At 45.5% G+C, this 26,257-nt stretch overlaps 1 protein-coding gene across 2 annotated transcripts in view; it reads right to left on the reverse strand.

Moving 5' to 3' along the window:
* The window catches only part of LOC139228270 (solute carrier family 26 member 9-like), a 130,621-nt gene extending 109,304 nt beyond the window's left edge, over nt 1–21,317 (reverse strand). Inside the window, exons 1-2 of one of the 2 annotated variants that reach the window (XM_070859452.1) lie at nt 21,272–21,299; nt 679–810 (exon numbers count right to left, since the gene is read on the reverse strand). The gene's annotated coding sequence lies outside the window, so the exon portion shown is untranslated. Of the gene's footprint in view, nt 1–678; nt 811–21,271 lie in introns of both variants that reach the window. The other variant, XM_070859453.1, reaches the window with a different exon arrangement.
* Between the last annotated feature and the right edge of the window lie 4,940 nt (nt 21,318–26,257).

Genomic DNA, 26,257 nt, shown 5'->3' on the forward strand with positions numbered 1-26,257 from the left:
AAGATCATTCTATCATTCTCTAAAGAACGAGCACGATCTAGTTTAATTCGAGGAACCTTTTGTTAATCAGCAAGATAACAACTGAACAGCTTCCCCTGGTTTTCTAATCTTACCGTGTAGAGAATTTTAACGGTGCAGCTAATACCCTTGAGGGTGGGGGGAGGGGGGGGGGTGTCACAGGGGTCTGCGGCCTCAGGTTGCTATACTGTAATGGTTCATACTGTGAGCTTTTGGTTGCTTTGTAACACAGAGCTTGTGAATTCCCTCCTCCGCTCAATTCCGCCCCCCCCCCACCCCCTCCCCCGGTCTCATAGACTCTCCTGGACAAATTGAGAATGTAGCCCTTTATTGTGTCAAATAGAACAAGACAGCCATGCCCGTTAAACAGTGCTCCAACACAATCACCTCTCACTTTAACCAATACAACATTCATGCCCTATTTTCTGAACAAAAAATGCCAATTGCGGCCTGACAAACTAAAACAGACAGAGGTTCGATCTGAGTACTGAGCAAAGTTGAGTGCGCAGACCCGGAGTTGGGAAATGTTTGCGTCCGTTACAACAAGGGACAACAATCCACATTTCTTAGCAACTATGAAGAAACAAAGGAGCAGAAAGGAGAACGAGGAAAACAAGGAGCGGACGATTGAGGGAAAAGCGATTAGCCGAAGGGACCTACCTGGTCTGTAGTTTGGGACGATGTGGTAATAGTTCCATGAACCTCCAGAGTCCACCAATCCCTCCTTCAATGGGCTGCTGTCTGAACTGTAAGCAGTCCCACCTCCACTGGAGCTGGCTATCTGTCTGCACTCTATTTTATAATCACAGGCATTAAGGTAGCAGCAAGCCAGAGGTGACGTAGCACCAGAATACCTAATTACCTGAAGCACCTTTGCAGAGGTAAATATTAGTCCGAGAGCTTTGAACCTGTTTAGACTGTCTACAGCAGAAACATTAGTGGACTGTCAAGGCTGAAATTCTTATCACCAGTGGGTAGGCTATTATCAGTCTAATGCTATCTTTATAAATTCCACAATATTCACACACACGTCGAATCGCTACCAACTTTATAAAAATAAAACTGTGATAGGGAAGCATGTGGGCGAGCACTGCCTACTTCTCCCCCAGTTATCATTTGCACCCAAGACAGACAGAAAACAGGTTTGGGGGCATTCTTGTTGTTTTTCTTTCCACATCCCTCCCATAAGAAGCTAGTTGCCCAGGCAGTGCCACAGCTAGAATTGTAGCCAAGAAACTCTCCGTCTGCTCCCTCAACTCATTGATCCTGTTCATTTTCCTCTTTTAAGACGCTCCTTAAAACCTACCACTCTCGATCAAGCTTTTAGTCATCTGCCCTCACATCTACTCGGTATCAAATTTTTTTTTTGCTAACACTCCATGTGAAGCACCTTGAGACGTTTTATTACATTAAAGGCCCTACATAAATATAAGTGGCTGTTATTGCTGTTGTTTTAATCACCGTGGCTGATGAAATTGAGCTGGACCATGTTAGCAATGAATGCATTAATGTGCATATAATCGTCATAGGCAGTCCTTCGGAATCGAGGGAGACTTGCTTCTACTCTTAAAATGAGTTCTTAGGTGGCTGAACAGTCCACTACGAGAACCACAGTCCCTGTCACAGGTGGGACAGATAGTCGTTGAGGGTAAGGAAGGGTGGGACAGATTTGCCGCACACTCCTTCCGCTGCCGGCGCTTGATTTCTGCATGCCCTCGGCGATGAGACTCGAGGTGCTCAGCGCCCTCCCGGATGCACTTCCTCCACTTAGGTCCACAAAGGTCCTCCACCAGCCTGTCCTCGCCGCACAACACTGCCCCGCCAGTCATCAAGATCCACGGCGCAGCCCTGGACACCATGGACCACTTCCCATATCTCGGGAGCCTCTTATCAACAAGAGCAGACATTGATGACGAGATTCAGCACCGCCTCCACTGCGCCAGTGCAGCCTTCGGCCACCTGAGGAAAAGAGTGTTCGAAGACCAGGCCCTCAAATCTGCCACCAAGCTCATGGTCTATAGGGCCGTAGTAATACCCGCCCTCCTGTATGGCTCAGGGACATGGACCATGTACAGTAGACACCTCAGTCCCTGGAGAAATACCACCAACGATGCATATAATGATTTATCTTTGTCTGGTATTTCACTAAAAGCACAAACCCATAGGGATGAACCCTTCACTGAAGACGTGGACTAATGAATTTAATATGAACACGGTAATGCGTTTGTTACCAATATCACACGGCGCAATAAGGTTTGGCTAAAGTGCAAACTGAAAGTAGAAACCGATAAACCTGCCATAATTAGCTGTTTCATCTTTAGTGAATCATCCTCTATTTTAAAATGATTGAATTGTGTAGCTGTTAGGACGGATGCCCCAGAAAGGGAGGGGTGACATTTTAATTCCAGTTATTGGGTAGGACAATGACTTCCATCTAAGCACAAAATGGCCGCCCAGTTGTGTCAAGGTGCTTGCTTCTCATCTGAGTGCAATTAACATTATTCTTTGTTTGGGCTCCAGTCACTTGTGAGAAATGGCATCCTGAAACATGGTACAATTCCATTCTCCCCTAACGTTATGGGCCAGCTCAGGGCAGAGAATCCGAAACTCTCCGAAGCCTGGATTTTCCGATTGGATCTGCACGATTTATGGATGCGAATCGGGCAGAGCTGATTGGAACATCGGAGTTCTGTCAGGCTGGATTTCTGCCATACTCAATTTCCCATGGGCAGAGAATGCTGGGAGCCTCAACTAGGTGGGACTTTTAACCAATAATTTGGAGTCCACGATGCCATTTTAAAGAGTTCTGGTGTGCAGAACATTAATTCAAAATGGCACCCATTTCGACCTGGTAATGGCCATGGAGAACTGTGTTCACAGGACTCCAATTCATAAGACAGCCAGGTCATCATCATCATCAGAGGCAGTCCCTCGGAATCGAGGAAGACTTGCTTCCATTCTCAAAGTGAGTTCTTTGGTGGCTCAACAGTCCAATATGAGAACCACAGACCCTGTTACAGGTGGGACATACATTTGTCGAGGGAAGGAGTGCGTGGGGCTGGTTTGCCGCGTGCTCCTTCCGCTGTCTGCGCTTGACCTCTTCACGCTCTTTGCGCTGGTAGGAAACCCTTGGCTGCAAGGACACCTGCACCTACCACGCGGTATAACGTGGGCACCTTCAGTGACAGTAATGGTCAGCTGTGACCTCAAACACTTCTGCCTTGTTGACTGATGATGCTGAGGAAGGTTTATAAGGAGTGTCTTAAAGGAGGAAAGAGAGGTGAAGAGATTTAGGCAATGCATTCCAGAGCCTAAGGCCAAGGTAGCTGGAGGAACACCGGTCAACGGTGGAGCGACGAAAATAGGGGATGTTCTGGCAAGAAGCCAGAATTGGTGGAGCGCAGAGATCTCGGAAGGTTATGGGCTGGAGGAGGTTACAAAGATAGGTAGGGGCGAGGCCATGGAGGGATTTGAACACACGGATGAGAATTTTAAAGTCCAGGCATGGCTGGACCCTGAGCCAATGTCGGTCAGCGAGCACAGGGTTGATGGGTGAATGGGCAGTTCGGACACGGACAATAGAGTTTTGGATGAGCTGAAGCTTACGGAGGGTGCAAGGTGGGAGGCCGGCCAGGAGAGTGTTGGAATCATGGATGAGGGTTTAGCAGCAGATGAGTTGAAACACTGAAATACAAAATCTCCCCATCTAAAATTGCACGCAGGTTGGCTGAAAGCAAGTATTGCTTTCCCCTCTTTCACAATCCCTTCCTTATTGCCTTCCCCCGAGTCCACATCACCTTCCAATAGGGGATGTGAACCTCTCTGTAATGCCCTTCACTGTGGCTCAATGATGCGTCTCCCGGCTGGGATGTGGCCCTCCTCCCAATTGCTACTAATTTTATCTTAGCCTGGACAGTGAGTTTAAGCACGCCCAGTGCATGGGGAGAATCTTTCCCAGTGGGCACAGCTGGAATCAAACAGCAGTCAAACGGAAGCTGGGTTTTGGCAGTTGCGTGTTCTACCACTGCAATGACCTTTGTGTAAATGGGGCGTGTGTGGGCAGAAGGAAGGAACCTGACAAAAGTAATAGCAATAACGGGGGGGTGAATTTCCAGTGTGGCTTCCCCCACTGTACTACTGTTAACTTCGCTACATTTAGGTGTCCAAACAGAGTTTCCGCCCAGTTTACAGTAGGGTAGCGAGAATATCCCCGAGGTAATTCGCCCCCAGTGTCTTTACTGCGAGTTGCCTCACTATCAATGCTCTCACTATTTATTGGGATGTGCGACCCCCCCTAACGGGCTGCGTGACCCATTCAAATTTCTGCGCATGTGCGGTGTTCCCGTCCAAAAGCCGGTGACCGGTCAGCGTGGGACCTCCAGACCGCTGCGCGGCCGCACGGCTTAACGGGATCGTTGCTGCCGATCCCCTGAGACAGATTCAAACGGGGGTGGCTTGGACTTAGGCCGACAGTTTAAAACGGGCGCTATCGATTCAGCCGCCCATTCTACATCTCTCCCCATTTTCATTTCCCTTGAAGTCAGTGGACAGTTAAACGTTGAACAAAATAAACCCCAAAGTATTTATCACAATAGACTGATGGTAAAGAGCCTGTGACTGACTTCAGATTGGTGCTCTGGGCTTGCTTTGCATGAAACCTTTATCCCTCAATTAACATAACAAAAAAAAAACAGATGATCTGGTCATTATCACATTGCTGTGCGTGGGAGCTTGCTGTGCGCAAACTGGCTACCGCGTTTCCCACGTGACTACACGCCAAAGGTACTTCATTGGCTCTGGAGACATCCGGTGGTCGTGAAAGGCGCTATATAAATCCAAGTCTTTCTTTAAAGAGCGAGCTATCTGGCGGAAGAAGCGTATACGCAGGCTGAGGCAGAGGTCCAGCATTTTTGGCAGTTAACAAAATGTGTAAGTTCCAAAAGTCATTCAGTATTCAAAAGAGTTAATCTGTGCCGTTTTGTTTCAGTGATGTGTGCCAATGGCAAAACACTTGCTTTGTGTTTTCATGTGTGCAGTTCACTGCTGTTGCGATTAATTTACTTTGAACATTCTCGTTCTGTGAATCTGATTGCACGTTAGCAAATCAAGATGTCAAACTTGCATGGCCTTCCCCCATTTCAATTACTCTTATCTCATATAAGAGGCCCTTATTATAACATCTTTCTATGATGACCAGTGACAGCCCTATTGAGAGGGTTTCTAAAGTGTGTAGACAAAAACATCATTTGGGAAACTTTGCTTTTCCTGCAGCGGTCTTTTCACAGCCCCACTCTGTTGCCACAAGTTTACACTAGGTATTAAAGAAAACAATCAATATTTGAAAGATTACATGATACCTGATCTCTGTTTGCTGTCATCTCACTTCAAAGTGAAACGTTCACTGATCAGCATGGCTGGGAGGCAGAGGTGTGAAATTCTCAGCAAGTTGTAAATACAGTAACAAGGAGACTGGAGTCATCAATACTCCTTCTCTCCACCCCCTCCACTAACAGCAGAGCAAATCAGTCCTACGTACGAATTGGATGAACTCTTAGAAGAAGGAGAAATATAAAAGGCACCAAACAGTTTAAAATTAATAATGCTCCAGACAATATTTAGACTTCTTCATCTGTGCTTCTCTCTGTTCTTAAGCAACTACCTTGTGTGTCAGCCAGTGGCTCAGTTGGACTTGAACACATAAATCTAGCCTGCCACTCCAGTGCACTGTTGGAGGTGCTATCTTTTGGATGAGATGTTGAACCAAGGCCTGCTCTCACAAGTATACGTAAAAGATCTCATGGCACTATTTTGAAGAATAGCAGGGGAGTTATCCCTGTTGTCCAGGCCAATATTTATCCCTCAATCAACATAACAAAAACAGATCATTATCACATTGCTGTTTGTGAGAGCGATTGCTGTGCGCAAATTGACTGCCGCATTTCCGACATTATCAACAGTGACTACTTTGGCTGTAACGTGCTTTAAGACATCTGGTAGTTATGAAAGGCGCTATATAAATGCAAGTCTTTCTTTTCTTTAACTATTCATCCAGCTCTTTCTTAAAGGTTCTAATCAATATAGTGTTAACTAATTATTTTCCTTAATCTTTTTCCCGTGCGTGATTTGGAGGTACTTGAACATGGCCTGTTGGGTCAGGTGGAATTGTCTATTAGCTGCTGCTAGGCAAGATTTCCTCTTGTGTGGAACGTGGTCCAACTTGGTATACATTCCGCCTGGGAATTTACTGTTGCAGCTGACTGGAGAAAGGCTGACAGATCTCAAACCTTTAATAAAGTGCGAGTCTCTTTATAGAACAATAACATGACCACAGCTCCTCCTGGTCTCTCACCAGAGTGCACGAATGGTCACTCAATTGGGGAATTGGTGGAGAGGATTCTGTTTCCACACCCAGCTTTGTGGTTTATGCTGAGGATGTCTTCCATACCACATCTCCCCGAAGCTGGGCCAGAGAGTAGTGGTATTCAAGGTCTGGGAGGCCAAGGTCACCCTTAAACTTGGGGAGTTCTGGGCATCTGAGACATTATCCTGGCCATTTGCCTGATTAGAGGAACCCAGATACGTGACTGCCTATATCCTGGAACTGTTGGGCTGGGATTTGAAACAGGAGAAGGAGTCCGAGCAGGGCAGCCATCTTAGAAACATAGAAACATAGAAACATAGAAATTTACAACGCAGAAGGAGGCCATTTCAGCCCATCGTGTCCACACCGGCCGACAAAGTGTCGCACGGCCCTTGGTCAGCAGCCCTGAAGGTTACACATAAACCTACGAACAATGAACAATGACGGAACATAAGAACATAAGAACATAAGAAATAGTAGCAGGAGAAGGCCAAAAGGTCCCTCGAGCCTGCTCTGCCATTTAATATGATCATAGCTGATCCGATCATGGACTCAGGTCCACTTCCCTGCCCACTCTCCATAACCCTTTATTCCCTCATCATTTACGAAACTGTCTATTTCTGTCTTAAATTTATTCAATGTCCCAGCTTCCACAGCTCTCTGAGGCAGCAAATTCCACAGATTCACAATCCTCTGAGAGAAGAAATTTCTCCTCAACTCAGTTTTAAATGGGCGGCCTCTTATTCTATGTTTATGCCCTCTAGTTCTAGTCTCCCCTATCAGTGGAAACATCCTCTCTGCATCCATCTTGTCAAGCCCCCTCATAATCGTATACAGAAACTTGATCGCTTTCATTCTGCAAGACATATTGGATCATAATGTAGTACTCAACATAGATGCTAGTCAAGAAAAAGGTCACTTTTGTCCAGCGATTTTGAGTGTCTAAGGTAATAATCTGTATCAAACAAACTCTCATTCTTCTGAATTCCAATGAGTATAGGTCCAACCTACTCAACCTTTCCTCATAAGTCAACTCCCTCATCTCTGGAATCAACCTAGTGAACCTTCTTTGAACTGCCTCCACAGCAAGTATATCCTTTCGTAAATATGGAAACCAAAACTGCACGCAGTATTCCAGGTGTGGCCTCACCAATACCCTGTATAGCTGTAGCAAGACTTCCCTGCTTTTATACGCCATTTCCTTTGCAATAAAGGCCAAGATTCCATTGGCATTTCCTGATCACTTGCTGTACCTGCATATTAACCTTTTGTGTTTCATGCACAAGTGCCCCCAGGTCCCGCTGTACTGCAGCACTTTGCAATCTTTCTCCATTTAGATAATAACTTGCTCTTTGATTTTTTTCTGCCAAAGTGCATGACCTCACACTTTCCAACATTATACTCACTATGCCAAATGTTTGCCCACTCACTTAGCCTGTCTATGTCATTTTGCAGATTTTGTGTGTCCTCATCACACATTGCTTTTCCTCCCATCTTTGTATCATCGGCAAACTTGGCTACGTTACACTCAGCTCCTTCCTCCAAGTCGTTAATGTCATGTATTCAACTGTCATTGTAACCCATGTATAAGCTGACCTAAGTTTTACACCTTGAGAACACTGACCACAAGGGGTGAACTTGTGGGAGACACTCCTAACCTGGACTTTCCGGTATAAAAGGGGAAGTTCCACCCACCGTCTGTCTCTTGAGGCCTTGGTAATAAAGGTAACTGGTCACAGAGTGATCTTTTCTCAAGTATGGGCCTCGTGTGCATTTATACTGTATAGTAAGGACATATTATTGGCGACGAGAAACTGGGATTTAATCCACGTGAGCATGGCCACTAGCAGCACAGAAGAGAGGTACTGTGTTGATGATGATTGGGACGACTTTATTGAGAGACTACAGCAAAGTTTTGTCACTAAGGAATGGTTGGGACAGGAATCGGCCGACAAACGCAGGGCTCATCTCCTGATGGTTTGTGGATCCAGAACGTACTCCCTGATGAAGGACTTTCTAGCGCCAGAGAAGCCGGCAGACAAGACGTTCGAAGAGCTCAGTAAGTTGATCGGGGAACACCTTAAACTAGCGAGCAGCATGCTCATGGCGAGACACCGGTTTTACACGCACCGGCGGCGAGAAGGGCAAAGCGTTCCAGACTTCGTGGCAGATCTCCGGTGACTGGCGAGCCTATGTAAGTTCCCAGATGCATGCAGAGCGGAGATGCTGCGAGACTTTTTTATTGAGGGCATTGGGCACACTGGGGTTTTCAGGAAACTGATTGAGACCAAAGACTTGACCTTGGAAGTAGTGGCTCTGATAGCCCAGACAATTAGCTCAGGGAAGGAAGAGACCAGAATGATTTATGGTAAACATCTTGACTCAAATGCAGCAAACGACCAGGGAGTCAACATTGTTAACGCGGCACACAGTTCTCTAGGCAGACAAGGGCAATCGGACATGCCCCAGCATGCAGTCGAACCCAAAGGGGGAATTCAACAGAGACAATGGCTAGCTGAACGGCGATTCATGCCATCGCAATGGACAATGCAGCCAGTAATGGGGCCATCAACACCTGTTAATGGTGCGTTTAAGGACAGTTACAGAGACAGAGACGATCGACTGGTAATGGACCTTTTGTTTTCAACAATGGGGCCTCTAGCTCAATGGGGCCTCTAGCTCATGCTCATATCAGCAATATACCTGCAGAAACTACAACTTCAGCAGTCACTTGGTGCGTATGTGCAGGAAGCCTGCAGCCAGGTTGATGTACGAGGAGGACGGCCCTGATGTAAGCCCTACAAGGCCAAATGAATACTGGGGGAAATCGCTGGAAGCTGAAGTTCAGCGAGTTCATGTGGAGCACATATACAGTTCATATACCACGACGCCACCGATAATGATGAAAGTGCTCCTAAATGGCATCCCAGTATTAATGGAGCTGGACACGGGGGCCAGCCAGTCCCTGATGAGTATCAAACAGTTCGAAAGGTTGTGGGTGTCCAAGGCCAGGAGGCCAAAATTATTGCCGATTGACGCACTGCTACGGACATATACAAAGGAGATCATTCCGGTGCTAGATAGCGCCACGGTAGTCGTGACCCACAAAGATTCGGAGAACAGGTTGCCACTCTGGATTGTCCCGGGGGATGGTCCCGCACTACTGGGGAGGAGTTGACTTGCTGTCATGAACTGGAAATGGGGCAATATCAATGCAATTTCTTCCGTGGAGCGAGTATCATGCTCACAGGTCCTGGACAAATTTGACATTATTTCAACCAGGCATTGTCACTTTCATGGGGACCAAGGTAGTGATTCACATAAACCCGGATGCCAGGCCAGTACACCACAAGGCCAGAGCGGTGCCATACGTGATGTGGGAAAAGATAGAATGCGAATTGGACCGCCTGCTGAGGGAAGGCATCATCTCGCCAGTCGAATTCAGTGACTGGGCGAGCCCGATCGTGCTGATGCTCAAGACGGATGGGTCGGTCAGAATATGTGGTGATTACAAGGCCACCATCAATCAGGTGTCATTCCAAGACCAGTACCCGCTACTGAGAGCGGGAGACCTCTTTGCAACGCTATCCGATGGCAAAAACTTTTTTCAAAATTGGACCTGACCTCAGCTTACATGACCCAGGAGCTGGCGAGTGAGTCGAAGAAGCTGACCACCATCACGACACACAAGGGGTTGTTTGAGTACAACAGATATCCGTTCGGGATTCGTTCGGCCGCCGCGATCTTTCAGCGAAATATGAAAAGCCTCCTCAATTCGATTGCAAGGACGGTGGTTTTTCAAGATGACATCCTCATCACGGGTCGCGATACTGAAGAACACCTCCGCAACCTGGAGGAGGTGCTACGCAGACTGGACCGGGTAGGGCTGCGACTGAAAAAGCCAAAGTGCATCTTCCTAGCTCCAGAGGTAGAATTCCTGGGGAGGAGGGTAGCAGCAGATGGGATCAGACCTACTGCGCCCAAAATGGAAGCGATCCAGAGAGCACCCTGACCCCGTAACATGACGGAGCTGCATTCGTTCATGGGGCTTCTGAACAATTTTGGCAACTTTCTTCCCAAATTGAGCACGCTGTTAGAGCCGCTACACGTGCTCCTATGCAAAGGTCGCGATTGGGTCTGGGGGGACAGCCAGGAAAGAGCTTTTGATAGAGCATGCAATTTGTTATGCTCCAACAAACTGTTAACATTATATGACCCGTGTAAGAAACTAGTTTTAACGTGTGATGCGTCGTCCTATGGGGTCGGGTGTGTGTTGAAGCATGTGAATGCCAATGGTCAGTTACAGCCGGTAGCTTATGCCTCCAGAAGTCTGTCCCAGGCAGAAAGGGGCTACGGGATGGTAGAAAAGGAAGCGCTAGCATGTGTATATGCAGTAAAAAAATGCACTAGTACCTGTTTGGCAGGAAATTTGAGCTGGAGACAGATCACAAACCCCTCACGTCCCTTTTGGCCGACAACAAGGCCATAAATGCGAATGCATCGGTCCGTATACAGTGGTGGGCACTTAGGTTAGCCGCCTATGACTACACAATTCGGCACAGACCGGGCACTGAAAACTGTGCCAATGCACTCAGCAGGCTACCACTAGCCACCACTGAGGGGGCAGCTGAGCACGATGCTGAGGTGGTCATGGCTGTTGAAGCTTTCGAAAGCGAAGGCTCACCTGTGACAGCCCGTCAGATTAAAATCTGGACAAATAAAGACCCGCTACTGTCTTGAGTTAAGAATTGTGTCCTGAATGGGGATTGGGCAGCCACGTACGCGGCATGCCCTGAGGAGTTTAAACCGTTTCATAGGCGCAAGGATGAACTCTCAATTCAGGCCAATTGCCTACTATGGGAAACCGAGTAGTCATGCCCCAGATGGGCAGAGTGGTGTTTATCAGAGAACTTCACAATGAGCACCCGGGCATTGTCACGATGAAGGCAATTGCCAGGTCACACGTTTGGTGGCCAGGGATACATGCAGACCTGGAACTTTGTGTTCGCAGGTGCAACCCGTGTGCTCAGCTGGGCAACGCACCCAGGGAAGACCCCCTTAGCCCCTGGTCCTGGCCCGCCAAGCCATGGTCACACATCCATGTGGACTACGCAGGTCCTTTCATGGGAAAAATATTTTTGGTTGTCGAAGACGCCTACTCCAAATGGATTGAATGTGCCATTTTAAATTCAAGTACATCCTCTGCCACGGTAGAAAGTCTACGGGCAATGTTCGCCACCCATGGTCTACCGGACGTCTTGGTCAGCGACAATGTCCTGTGCTTCACAAGCACTGAATTACAGGACTTCATGGCAAGCAATGGAATCAACCATGTCAGAATGGCACCATTCAAGCCGGCCTCAAACGGCCAGGTGGAACGAGCAGTGCAGATAATCAAACAGGGAATGCTCAGAATCCAAGGGGGTTCCCTACAAAGCCGCTTATCACACCTCCTATTGGCCAATAGATCCCGACCACACTCGCTCACAGGGGTTCCACCCGCAGAGCTGCTAATGAAAATAACGCTCAAAACCAGGTTATCCCTTATACACCCTACTATGAAAGAAATTGTTGAGAGCAGGTGTCAGTCACAATGTGACTACCATGACAGGAATGCGAGGGCACAATGAATTGATGTCAATGATCCTGGTTTTGTCTTTAATTACGCTGCAGGGCCCAAATAGCTTGCAGGCACTGTGATTGCCAAAGAGGGCAATAGGGTTTTGGTAGTTAAACTTACCAATGGACAAATCTGCCGCAAACACGTGGATCAAACTAAAAGGAGGTTCAGCAACCCCATAGAAGAAGCAGAGGAAGAACACGACGTAGAGTTTACTCCACCACAGGTGACCGAACACCGGAACCAAGTGGAGGAGAGCCCAGTCACTGTGGGCAGTCTGGACAGGCCTGAGGAACCGCAAACAGCAGACACTCAGGCCAGCGCCCAATAACCGGAGCCCCAACTCAGGCGCTCTACAAGGGAACGTAAACCACCAGAGAGACTTAACCTATGATCCCAATAAGACTTTGGGGGGGAGGTGATGCCATGTATTCAACTGTCATTGTAACCCATGTATAAGCTGACCTAAGTTGTACACCTTGAGAACACTGACCACAGGGGGCGAACTTGTGGGAGACACTCCTAACCTGGACTTTCCGGTTTATAATGGGAAACTCCACTCACCGTATGTCTCTTGAGGCCTTGGTAATAAAGGTAACTGGTCACAGAGTGATCTTTTCTCAAGTATGGGTCTCGTGTGCATTTATACTGTATAGTAAGGACATATTAGTTAATATAGATTGTAAATAGTTGGGGTCCTAGCACTGATCCCTACGGCACTCCACTGGTTACTGATTGCCAACCCGATAATGAACTATTTATCCCGACTCTCTGTTTTGTGTTAGTTAGCCAATCCTCCATTCATGCTAATATATTACCCTCAACCCCATGAAATTTTATCTTGTGCAGTAGCCTTTTATGTGACACCTTGTCAAATGCCTTCTGGAAGTCCAAATACACTACATCCACTGGTTCCCCTTTATCCACCTTCTTCGTTACATTCTCAAAGAATTCTAGCAAACTTGTCAAACATGACTTCCCCTTCATAAATCCATGCTGACTCTGCCTGACAGAATTTTGCTTTTCCAAATGTCCTGCTACTGCTTCTTTAATAATGGACTCAGTGATTCAGGAAAGGAAAAGAACACCCAGCCCAACCAGTCCACCTCACACAATTGCGACACCCCTTATAGTGAAACATTCTGCACTCCACCCCAACCGGAGCCATGTGATCTCCCGGGAGAGGCAAAAACCAGATAAAAACCCAGGCCAATTTAGGGAGAAAAAAATCTCGGAAAATTCCTCTCCGACCCATCCAGCTGATTGAAACTAGCCCAGGAGATTCGATGTGCTTGCTCACTGGAGGAATCGTGTGGACAGACTAGCTCAGTGAGAATACTTGGCAAGAGTGGGATATAGTTCTTTTAAACAAGGTCGAAAGTGAAGGGACAACAGTTGCACCCAGATATCTGATGCTCATATCTGGCCAAGTAAAGTGATGAAATTCTCATTTGTGTGGGGGCATATTGGCTTGGAATTTCCTGGAATGGCACTGTATGCCATTAATTATGCCGTTTATTGCCTCGATCTTCCGGTTCCAAATTTCCTGGAACAGTAATTTAAATACACTTCAGCCAGAATAATATTGAACCAGGGACCTCAGAAGGAGAGCAGTCAATGGTTTACCTCCCGTCAGTGAACTTATTAATCGTGTCAATATTAGCACAACCCAAGTCATTGAGATCAGAATTTCAAATCATTTCACTCTGCTCAAGTGAATCATTTGTGAAAAATTGTTTGCGTTATGGACACACCCTGCTGCTTTATTCAGTTTACTCAAACACAAATGGGCAAAAAGGTTTAATTTTGGAGGGCTATGTCTGACGGCATATTGACACACGAAACTAGTCTCATAAAACACATGCTCGACTCAGAGCTCCGACACGGCAAGCGAGCCCCAGGTGGGCAGAGGAAATGCTTCAAGGACACCCTCAAAGCCTCCTTGAAATAGTACAACATCCCCACCGACACCTGGGAGTCCCTGGCCCAAGACCGCCCAAAGTGGAGGAGAAGCGTCCGGGAGGGCGCCGGTCACCTCGAGTCTCTTCGCCGGGAGCACGCGGGAAGCCAAGCGCAAACAGCGGAAGGAGCGTACGACAACCCAAGCACCCCACCCACCCGTCCCTCCAACCATGACTTGCCTCACCTGTGACAGAGACTGTAGGTCCCGCATTGGTCTCATCAGTCACCTGAGAACTCATGTTAGTGTGGAAGCAAGTCTTCCTCGACTCTGGGGGACTGCCTAAGAGAGAAGCTTGACTCAGGCAATATTCAGGGATCTCTGATGGCAACCTTAAACAGGCGTTAAGCCCCAATCATATGCTAATCAGGAGCCTAATGTCTGTATGAGGGGTCCCCTCTTTGAAATTGGTTTGAGGCTCAGCGAAGCATTCCGGTTCTTCCTGCGGCCTGACCAGAGTTCCTCTGGAGGCCCCCTACAGAGAGGTATGCTTTTTGTGTTTGTATACTTACCTTAACGTGGAGCCAGGATGAGCAGGGTATGAGCCCTGGGCCTCTGGCGCATTCTGTTACTGCGCCGCCCATTTCGGGCCCATAGACGGGCCAAAGTGAAGTTCTTCCCCACTCTCCCTCTCATCAATTCCAAGTGCAGGCATTTCAGTGTCACACAACATCCATTAAATCTAACAAACAACAACGAAGAATAAGTCTGTTCTGATGAAGGGTCACCGACCTGAAAGGTTAACTCTGTTTCTCTCTCTGCAGATGCTGCCTGATATGTTGAGGGGATATCCAGCATTTTCTGTTTTTTGATGAAGAATAAGTGTTTTTTTGGGGGGGGGAGGCTTTCGGCTAAGAATTAAAAATATGAAGAGCCGAGATTTTATTTGACTTTAATCAATTATTTTGAATGTAATTACATGCACCCGCTGCATTATTTTTCAGTCTAACTGGCTGCGTCTGAGAAAACCGCGTAAAGCCAGGAAATTCATGAGTGTCGTGGACTTGACTGGGGTTGTGGGGTGGAGCACGGTTTTGGCGAGGTTATTGACGGAGTGGTGCAATCGTCCCTGGAAATGACGGCGTGAGTAGTGGCGTAACTCACTTGCTCCATCATTTCCTGGGGCTGTTACGCTGGAACGCTGAAGCCAATGCTGCAGATGTGTCCCTTCAATGGCGCCGGCCTCCAGGAAACTCTGGACCACGATGTGAGCAACAAGCTCTCTGCTTTAGCTGATTTTAAGTTAGCAATCCAAAAGCTGAACAAGGGTCTTGCTGCCTTCAAAATTGATGATAATGAGGTATATAAACCATAGAACAATCTTTTTCTTTAAAGAATTTTCAAAAAATAGATTTTTATACCTTAATCAGTCCGTGCCTAAACCTCTCCACCTCTCTATCCCTCTTTCATCCTTTAAGATGCTCCTTAAAACCTACCTCTTTGACCAAGAATCTGGTCAACTGCCCTAATTTTTCCTTATGTGGCTCAGTGTCAATTTTTTGTCTTCTAATACTCCTGTGAAGCGCCTTGGGATGTTTCACTACGGTAAAGGCGCTATATAAATACAAGTTGTTGTTGTTGTTAAAATGTTTGATTTTGTGTGGTTCTGTAATATGAACATATGAAAATGACGGGCAGGAATCGACTAGCTGGTCTATCAAGTCTGCCCCCACACGCACGATGGATCATGACTAAAACTTCTTAATCCCACTTAAGTAAGTAATTTCCTGGGGGAGGCAATAAAAAACAGAAAAACCCAGGTTCAATAAGGGGAAAAAATATCTGGAAAATTCCTCTCCGATCCCCCCAGGCGATTGAAACCAACCCAGGAGAGTGCATTCACCATGCGTACATTAACTATTAATCCACTAACCTTGCATATGCTGCAATTTCAAATAACTAGTTTCATGGAAAAAGTGCCCAAAAAATGTGCTTATACACTATAATATCATTCATGATGAGCTAAGGGAAGTATAGTGTTTCTTCCTATTGGAGGTAAACAAGACTGACTGTTCAGGTAAAAAAAAATTCTGACTTTCCTGAACATTTTGGTCATGTCAGACTTGAACTGTCATCATCCTAAGACTGCCTATTTCCACCTCCATAACATCGCCTGTCTCCGCCCTTGCCTCAGCTCATTCTCTGCTGACGCTCTCATCCATGCCTTTGTTAGCTATAGATGTGACGATTCCAACACACTCCTGGCTGGCTTCCCTCATTCTACCTTATGCAAATTTGAGGTGATCCAAAACTCGGTTGCCTGTATCCTAACTCGCACCAAGTCCCGCTCAACTTTCTCTCTTGTGCTCACTGACCTACATTGGCTTCCGGTTAAGCAATACCTTTATTTCAAAATTCTCATCCTTACTTTCAAATCCTTCTATGGTCTCGCCCCTCCCTATCTCTGTAATCTCCTCTGCCCCAAAACCACCCCGAGATATCTGCGCTGCTCTAATTCTGCCCTCCTGAGCATTCCTGATTATAACTGCTCAACCATTGGTAGATGTGACTTCTGTTGCCTATACCCCAAGCTCTGGAATTCCCTCGCTAAACCTCTCTACCTCTCTTTCCTTCTTCAAGATGCTCCTTAAAACATACCTCTTTGACCAAGCTTTTGGTCACCTGTGCTAATTTCTACTTATGTGGTTTGGTATCAAATTTTTATCGCATAATACTCCTGTGAAGCGCCTTGGGACGTTTCACTACGTTAAAGGCGCTATATAAATGCAAGTTGTTGTTGTTGTTGTTGTCCCAATAAACAACTGGGGAAAACCTGAAGCTAGCGGATCCTGTGAGAGCTATCCAAATGAGCATGGCCTAATGACCCAATAGCAGCATTGGATTCAGCCATAACAAACCCCTCAGATATAGACTGGGACTAACTTAAAAAAGTAGAGACCAGAAATGACTATTACTAATAATAATGAACAAATGCATAATGTGTTCGAAAGACATTCCACTGTCTTTTATTTAAAATAATTGAGTTAGCGCCTCTATTAAAATAGTGGTCAGAAGAATATCATATGCTCACCCACTAATATTATCAACACTAATTTCTGACTTTCTACATATTTACATTGAAATTCTGACTAGAGTCATGAAAGAAAGTGCCTTTCATGACCACTGGATGTCCCAAAGTGCTTTACAGCCAATTAAATATTTTTTTGATGCGTAGTCACTGTTGTGATAAAAGAAAAAAAAGACTTGCATCTATATAGCGCCTTTCACGACCACCGGATGCCTCAAAGCACTTTACAGCCAATGAAGTACTTTTGGAGTGTAGTCACTGTTGTAATGTGGGAAACGCGGCAGCCAATTTGCGCACAGCAAGCTCCCACAAACAGCAATGTGATAATGACCAGATAACCTGTTTTTGTTATGTTGATTGAGGGATAAATATTGGCCAGGACACCGGGATAACTCCCCTGCTCTTCTTCGAAATAGTGCCATGGGCTCTCTCAGGTGATAGAGAGACCAGACCGGATCTCGGTTTAATGTCTCATCTGAAAGACGGCACCTCTGACAGTGCAGCGTTCCTCAGCGCTGCACTGGAGCGTCAACCGAGGTTTATGTGTTCAAGTCCCTGGAGTGGGATGTAGGAGGTGCATGAATGAAGGTCTGTTAACTATCTTATACAAGTTTTGGGTCCAGGGCCATAATATACTTGAGACCTTAGCACTCTAGTATTGTTCCATTGGGTCTGCTTGTACAGATATTGTATTTGAATGGAGTCAGTGTTCAATCTCTATATCTACAGCATATCAGTTCATAGAAGCTGGTAAAAACTCTGAGCAATCACTTAACCTCCAACTGTCTGTTACACTTGCACTTGCCCACAGACTTTCTATGGGCTTTTGCATTGGAAGTTCCTCTCAGCCAAGTATCCAAAAAGTGCAGCGCATTTGGGACCTGAGTGAATAGGACAAGCAACTGTGTGTCTCCTTACCCAATCAGATTGAAGAATCGTTCATGAGCATCGCAGAGTCTGAACCAGGAAGTTTCAGTTAGAATATTGAATTCAATGTCAAATCAGGGACACAAAGCAAAATAAAGAAAGGGAAAGAAAGATTGGATTAAGAGAGAGAGATAAAAGAGACAGAAATTATTGAATTATTATTTTTTATTCTTTTAAATCTCTAACAATAATTAAAATCCACACTTGTTAAAGTTAATTTTCAGTGCCAGAGAAGTTGTTTGGCAGTATTTAAGTCTTCATCATCATAGGCAGTCCCTCGAAACGAGGATGACTTGCTTCCATGCCAAAAAAAGAACGAGTTCACAGGTGTTTCAATGAAGGACCCGAACTACATCCTGAAGGGTGGAAGATGCCTGTGCGTGACTTTTTTTTAACATGGGGTGGCCGTTGCACACCAGCCACCACACGGGCTTAACAGAGCTAGGTCTTGGTCCAGTGGCAAGGATTCCCCAAGACAACTGGAGACCAGCTCTGCTGCACGGACCTAGTGCGCACACATATTGCTGCCCCTGGGCCCCTGACCCCGAACACACGCCTCCCCTGGGCCCCGATCACATTATTAAAAGGGTACTTACACTGGAATGGACAAGCCCTAACTTTTTCTGACAAGTTTAGTGTGTATATATCAGGTAAATACCGCAACTTCACATCATTCGATGTATTTCAATGGCATGTCTCTCGGTGAGATACCGTTAGCGTGCAACTTCTGGAGGAGCAAGGCATCTCCGACAGCAATTTCCTGATTTACACATTTATCTGCGCATGTGCGGTCACTGGAAGTTGCTGTCCGATTTAAATATTAATAATGGCGAGCGCTGTTTGCCTCACTGTTATTTTCCTGCAAAATCCAACCCAACGAGTTACATTTTTAAAGCAATCCAGGCTTATTTGGGGGAAATAATACAAACGGAAAATAGAACGGAGAGAGGAAGTTGGAAACTGGTTGAAGGTGAGGGTGTCAAGTGTCAGTGAGAGGGAGTGGATTGAGGATCAAAGATAAGGTCAGTGACAGCAGAGCAAGAGGAGAGGAGGATACAGGGGTTGAGAAGGTACTTCAACGGGGAAGAGATAGAGGTGGTCAGGGTAGTAAGAAGGAGGTTGAGTAGTGGGATGGTGAAAGGGATTGGGGATATATTAGGGGTGGGGTAGCACAAGTTATTAGGGAAAGGAATTGCATCAGACTTTGCTGAGGGCTACATTTTCTCTTGTTGCTAATCTGCAATAGCTGGGCAGCAAGCTGTATATCTTTCCCAATAGCTCTGGGCTAGGGTAGGGAAAGATTAGTCATTCTGCTCTGCTTAATTACCATCCAGTGCTCCCTGCTGAAGAGTGTGTGGATATCGGAGAGGTCCAGGCTCAATTGTTATACTCCCAGGGGACAAATAGCCAACCAACCTGGACATCATCTAGCCTCACACCTGAAGAACGGCTACTAGGGCGAGTCATCATCGTCATAAGCAGCCCCTCGAAATCGAGGAAGACTTGCTTCCACTCTAAAAGTGAGTTCTCAGGTGACTGAACAGTCCAATATGGGAATTACAGTCTCTGTCACAGTGGTTGGAGGAAAGGGTGGGTGGGGAGACTGGTTTTCCGCACGCTCCTTCCGCTGCCTGTGCTTGCTTTCTGCAAGCTCTCGACGACGAGACTCGATGCACTCAGAGTTATTAAAGGATTGACTGTATGCATCAAACTATGCCAACACATGTCTTCGCCTCCGAGGAAGGAGGGGGAAACCCATGATTGAGTGGGTGGTAAGGTTTAGGAGCATTGTTGCTGCATTATTGTAAATAAGGAACTTGCAAAATTTTGGATCCAATCTTGAGTCAACGGAGATCATTGAATTGCTACAAAATTGTTCTAGATATTTCTACAAAAGGTCCTACCTGGAGCCTGACTTGTAGGCGTGGGTGTCTCAATGGGGTAGTACACTGTTTTTTTTGCAAGTCTCTTATTTCTGTTGTCTACAAGAATCCCATGTGGGATAAACTTGGACAGTATTAAATTTGTTCCTAGTGGACATGGTCCTGCAGCACTAAAGCTACCTGTAATCTTATACATGAACATCAACCTTTCTCAGAATGGCCATAAGGCATTGAAAAGAGAAAAAGAAAGTCTGATTGTTGCAGTAGGGGGCACTCTTCTGAGGTTGGGGCTAAGGCACATTGTTAGAACAGAGTAGAGAGAACTTTGCAGTGTACCTGGTTGTGACAACTTTACCTGGGAGTGTTTAATGCTGATATTGGGTGCCAAAAGTAGAACGGATGTTCCATTTCCCCACAAATGGAACCCCTCAATTCGCTAAGAACAAAATCCGCCAGAAAGATTTAAGAAGAAAATAAATTTAAAAACCCGAAGGCTATCTATCTTTCCAATGGGATGGCTTAAAGGAGAGCGTCTTCACGGAAAGGTATTTGTTGACCCTTCTTGGTTTATAAATAAAGGCTGGATACAAAGTCATAAATCACAATGAAACATACACTTGCATCTTTAGTGCGCAAGATCAATTTGATAAAGATAAGTTGTGACTGTTCTCAATCCTTCCCAAGCCCAGAAATAAAGCTTTTCAAAAGCGCTCTCATTCACGATGTTCCCATTGAGATCCTTTTTTGAACTTAAATATTAAAAGGTTTCCTCCTGCCACTCCTCGTAACTTGCGGCATTTTAAGGACAAGAAGCAGGATGGGTGAGCTCGTCCCAGCGTGTCTTCACTGCTGTCTCCGCACTGGCTGGCAACCCGATTGCTGGTTTCAGCCTTATCTCCCTACGTGCAAATACCTTATTATCTCAACCTCCCCATCGAACGGCATGGCCAGTATCAGACACTCACTGTATGGTGGCAGAGATTTGTGCTCTATTATTATATAGAACAACATATCGCTAACTGGTGCCACTTGCCTGCATTTCTATCCGTTCAAATTGGAAAATACCATTTCAGCATTTAAGCAACAATATCTGTAAATATTGTGAATAAAATATACATTCATTCATAGGCAGTCCCTCAAAACGAGGATGACTTGCTTCCACACCAAAAAAGGATGAGTTCACAGGTCTTTCAATGACAATAAAGAGGAACCATGGCTATCTAATTATTATTATATTTCTCGGCACACGAGTACAATACACATACTCCAAAAGTTAATGAAGCTTTATCACCAAAGCCTAGACCTGATGCAAAATACAGTTCAGAAACTAAATTCTAGTTGACTTTGGCTGCTTATATAAAAATAGTTATAATATTGGTATAATTGATATAATCAATATAAAATATAATAAGCAATAAAAATATTTAACAAATTAAGTTTTTTATTTTTAAAAAGACACAAAGAACCTGCTTACCTCAGAACACTGACAAGTACTGCTGGAGTATGTCTGTTCCCTCAAGTGTTACTAACTTGTGTGCATTACCTCTGCACAGACTAGTGGTTACTGCTTAAATAGAGAAATGAGTCATCGGGTGCAGTGACAGTGTGTTGCTTATACTGTAGTTTGAGAATGATTTGCTGATTTTATTTAAATGACAGTCTGCGTTGGACTACAGTAGAAAGGACAAAACAACTGCATAACCAATACGTGGCGAGAAAAAGAAAAAAACATTGCATTTATATACTTAGTGACATTCTTTGCAGTGAGTTCAGTAAAACCCCTTGATAGTTCAGCATCAGAAAACTTTTAGGGAGCTCCAAACTATTTTAAGACTGTGAAGAATGTCATCTACTTTGTGCTCATTATCTACTTCAGACAATTTAGCTTTCCTGATAATTTGTTGAAGAAAGTGGTTTAGTATATGCAGAAATACTAAAAGTAGGAATTTGTAGACATATATATTTTTATATAGATGGATAGATGTTCTTTTTTGGGGGGATATTACCAATATTTTGTTTTGTGATCATTTTTTAAATAATTCATTCTCGGGGTATGTGTGTGTCACTGGCAAGGCCGGCATTTATTGCCCATCCCTAACTGCCCTCAGCCGAGTGGCTTGCTAGGTTGCTTCAGATAGGCAGTTAACAGTCAACCACGTTGGTGTGAGACTAGAGTCACATATAGGCCAGACCGGGTAAGGACGGCAGATTTTATTCGCTAAAGGACATTAGTGAATCAGTTGGGGCTTTTATCAAAATCTGATAGCTTCACGGTAACTTTTCCATATTTAAAAAAAAATGAATTCAGATTCAAACTGCCTTGGTGTGATTATTAGTCCAGCCCTCTAAATTACTAATCCACTAGGCCACCATACCCGGCACATGGGTTATATAATATATAACACTATATTTAACCATGAAACGAACAGATTGTCGTAAAAACCCCTCTGGTTCACTAATGTCCTTCAGGGAAGGAAATCTGCCGTCCTTACTCGGTCTGGCCTATGTGTGACTCTAGACCCACAGCAATGTGGTTGGCTCTTACCTGCCCTCTGAAATGGTGGCTCACCACCACCTTCTCAAGGGCAATTATGCCGGGCAATAAATGCTGGTCTTGCCTGCGATGCCCACATCCCATGAACGAATATATTTTGTAAACTATATAATGTACCATCTAGTGTCTATGAAAACCATAAGAAAACTTCGTACTTTATTAGGGGTTCAGATGAGGTGCTCACAATGATGATACCAAATGTTTCTGCTCCAATGCGAGTGGGTTTACTGGTTCCAGTTCACCACATAGCAACTTCACTCTGTTCACTTTGCCAGCAAGTTAAGAGGCGGACAAATTCACGTTTCGTTTCCCTGTGTCTTCAGGTGGGGAAAAAAGCAGGCAAGGAGGTGGATCACCCAACTATCCGCTTGACGAGGAAAGAAATGAAATAATTTCAGAAGAACTCCAATGCCAAGTTCACGGTGCACAGACCTATCAGCGTATCAATGAACTGTATTTAATCTGTTTTTTCATGGCATGCATCATAAAATTCTGCTGTGGTCGGATGAAATTTGAACTTTGAACAAAATATAAGAAAACCTCATATCTCATATGTCTTTCATTGATCAGGTATTGTGGATTAGGTGTTATCAGCCATTTACTTTTGGCTTTTAGATTTGATTGGCTTCAAGTGAATGCATGCATAATAGCACCACATTTTCGTGGTGCCACACATTATGAGTAGATGAATGTGTCTTGCTGTGAATCTGGTAGAGGGAGGAGGACCAAGAAGCTGTTGGATTGTTATACATACCCAACCGGTTCACTAATGCCCTTTAGTCAAGGAAACCTGCCTTCCTTATCCGGTCTGGTCCATACATGTGACTCCAGGGCCATGCCAACATGGTTGACTTTTAATTGCCCTTCAGAAGTGGCCCAGCAAGCGACACAGTTGTATCAAACCACTACAAATGCAGAAGTTGAAGAAGGACGACCATCACCAAACCTCTCAGGGCAAATAGGGGATGGGCAATAAATGCCAGCCTTGCCAGCGACGCCCAGATCCCAAGAATGAATTAAAAAAAAACAATTCACACACATTGAAGACACAGCTTAACCGTGTGAAAATCTTGCTTATCGAAGCAATTATAAGCAATTGATGGCCCGATGATCAACATTAATGATTTCTGCCACCTTTGTGGACTTTGTTTCTCCCAACAGTTGTTAACCAATCCACATAGAATGAGGTCACAAAACTCCCTTTGAATGGCATCTACATAGTAAACAAGGGCCGGAATTTTTACTTTTGAGTCGGGTTGGGCTTGTGCGGGCCGTGTAGCGGGTCGGGAATGTGATGTTCAGAGTGTCTTTAACTTCATGAAAGAAAGAAGGTATGACTTACGTTTATATAGCGCCTTTCATGACCACCGGACGTCTCAAAGCGCTTTACAGCCAACTAAATACTTTTGGAGTGTAATAACTGTTGCAATGTAGGAAACGTGGTGGCCAATTTGTGCACAGCAACTCCCACAAACAGCAATATGATAATGACCAAATAATCTGTTTTTTTGTTATGTTAATTCAGGGATAAATATTGGCCAGGACACCGGGGATAACTCCCCTGCTCTTCTTCAAAATATTACCATGGGATCTTTTATGTTCGCCTGAGAGAGCAGACAGGGCCTCGGTTTAATGTCTCATCTGAACGACGGCACCTCTGACAGTGCAGTACTCTCTCAGCACTGCACTGGAGTGCCAGCCTAGATTTTTTTGTGCTCAAGTCCCTGGAGTGGGACTTGAACCCACAACCTGACAAGGCATGTGTGATTTAGAAATAGGCAAGACCTAGTTCCCCTGTAAGAAGGGAAGCTGTAAGTGTTTTTGTTAAAAGTGTCGGTAATTTTAATTTATTCATTTACATGATGTGGGCGTCGCCAGTAAGGCCGGCATTTATTGCCCATTCCTAATTGCCCTTGAGAAGGTGGTGGTGAGCTGCCTTCTTGAACCGCTGCAGTCCGTGTGGTGAAGGTACATTCATGGTGCTGACTTTGTCGTAGCGGTCTGGTACAACTGAGTGGTTTGCCAAGCCATTTTAGAGGGCAGTTAAGAATCAACCACATCGCTGTGGGTCTGGAGTCACATATAGGCCCAGACCGGGTCGGGACGGCAGGTTTCCTTCCCTGAAGGACATTAGTGAACCAGATGGGTTTTTAATGACAATCCGATAGTCAACATTACTGATACTAGCTTTTAAAAAAAATTCCAGGTTTATTTAATTAACTGAATTTAAATTCCCCAGCTGCCATGGGGGGATCATTAGTCCAGGCCTCTGGATTAATAGTCCAGAACATAACCACTGTGTTACCGTACCCTCGAGTGTGAGGCCATTGTATTTTCAAATAAGCTGGTGCCCTTTCACTTCTCTCTCTTGGTGGGGGAGGGGGGAGGCAGGGTGGAGGGGCGGGGGAAGTGGGGGGGTGGGAGGCCAGGGGGGAAGAGGGGGCGATGGAGTGAGCCTGGCGGTGTTCATCATAGAAATGGAAATACGTTAAAATACAAGTCTGAGAAATTCTTGTCGCGAAAATGTGACAATTTCCTTGTCTCCCGTTAGGGCACTTTCTTGCCTGGAATTGGCTGGAGAAAACCGGGACCGTTGCGAAGGCCCCGCTGATTTCTGTGCCCCACTCTCTGGTCAGTGCTGCCGTTGAGCCTCGTGCAGGAAGCGTTGATTCATTATCCTTTAAATCAAAGTTAAAGAGAAACCCAATGTCTTTCTTGGATTCTTGCACCACAGTTGCTGTGGGCTGACTTTGCCCATTTCAAATGGGTGTTAAAAGTTCGCTAGATTCTCACCTGTCTGGAACTGATCCCTTGCAGCTACACTGTTCATATGTTTGCCATTCAATTGCAAGCTATGGGGATTTCTTTCAGTTCTCCCCACTCACCGAGTATAATGAAAGGGAAGGAAGAAGAAGGACCAAGGAAGGGTGCCAGAGCTATCAGATGGAACTGGGGGTGGACTGGCTGTACCTGCCATTTTGTCACCAACTGTATCTGCAACCAGTAAGTGTAGTGCAGGAAGCTCTTCATCCAAGAGACATTCTGCTAAGTATCTGAGCTGCCCATTTAAGAAACCCCTGTCGACAATGCACTGAGAAAGAGGCTCCAAGCAAAGCCTGCACAACTCTTACTTCCTCAACTGACATCAATGGCCTTTGCTTTTCTTGGCTGCTAGCTTGTTCTGCACTATCAATACGAAACTCAAATACAGTCCAATCAATTTATTGACATACTTGTGTCATTTTTCAGTAATGTTAATGTCTTTTCTCACAGTGCTTCCCCTTAGTATTGATATACTGTGTGAAACTTCTAATCCCTAACCCTTGGCTTCTTCGAAGTGATGGCGGGTGGCTGATCACTTCAGCCGTAGCCAATTTAGATTGCGGTGCCCTTGTATCACCTCGCACTGGTTCCTGAGAAGACCCTGTATCTGTTGCGCCCACATGTTGCGTTGGCTGGCCCTGGGCATATCTGCTGTCAGGAGCATAGGAGAGCTGAGTGAGCTGGATACGATGTTGCCTCTCCAGGCATGCCCCTACTGTTGGACACTCCTTCAGCGTGACCACTAATCAACGTTGGGCCCGTAATGGGATCTCCGAATCTCTGCCTCATTCTTATTTTATTCTCAGTCTGTGCCCATTCCTAGTTGTTCTGAGAATGTTGTTGGTGGTGGGTCCTCCTTGAATCACTGCAGTTCAAGTCAAGGTGGTGGTGGCTTGGAGGGAAACTTGGTGGTGACAATGTCGTTGCTGGTTGTGTCCTTCTTGTTGGTAGCATTCATGGGAATGAGAGACGACGCTGAAGCAAGCTTGGTGAGTTGCTGTGGTGAATCCTGTGGATAGAATACACTGCGGCAAAAATGCACTGATGGATATTATATCCAATGGCAGGGGCGCCAATCAAGTG

This window comes from Pristiophorus japonicus, chromosome 17 (assembly GCF_044704955.1).
Source record: "Pristiophorus japonicus isolate sPriJap1 chromosome 17, sPriJap1.hap1, whole genome shotgun sequence".
NCBI lineage: Eukaryota > Metazoa > Chordata > Chondrichthyes > Pristiophoridae > Pristiophorus > Pristiophorus japonicus.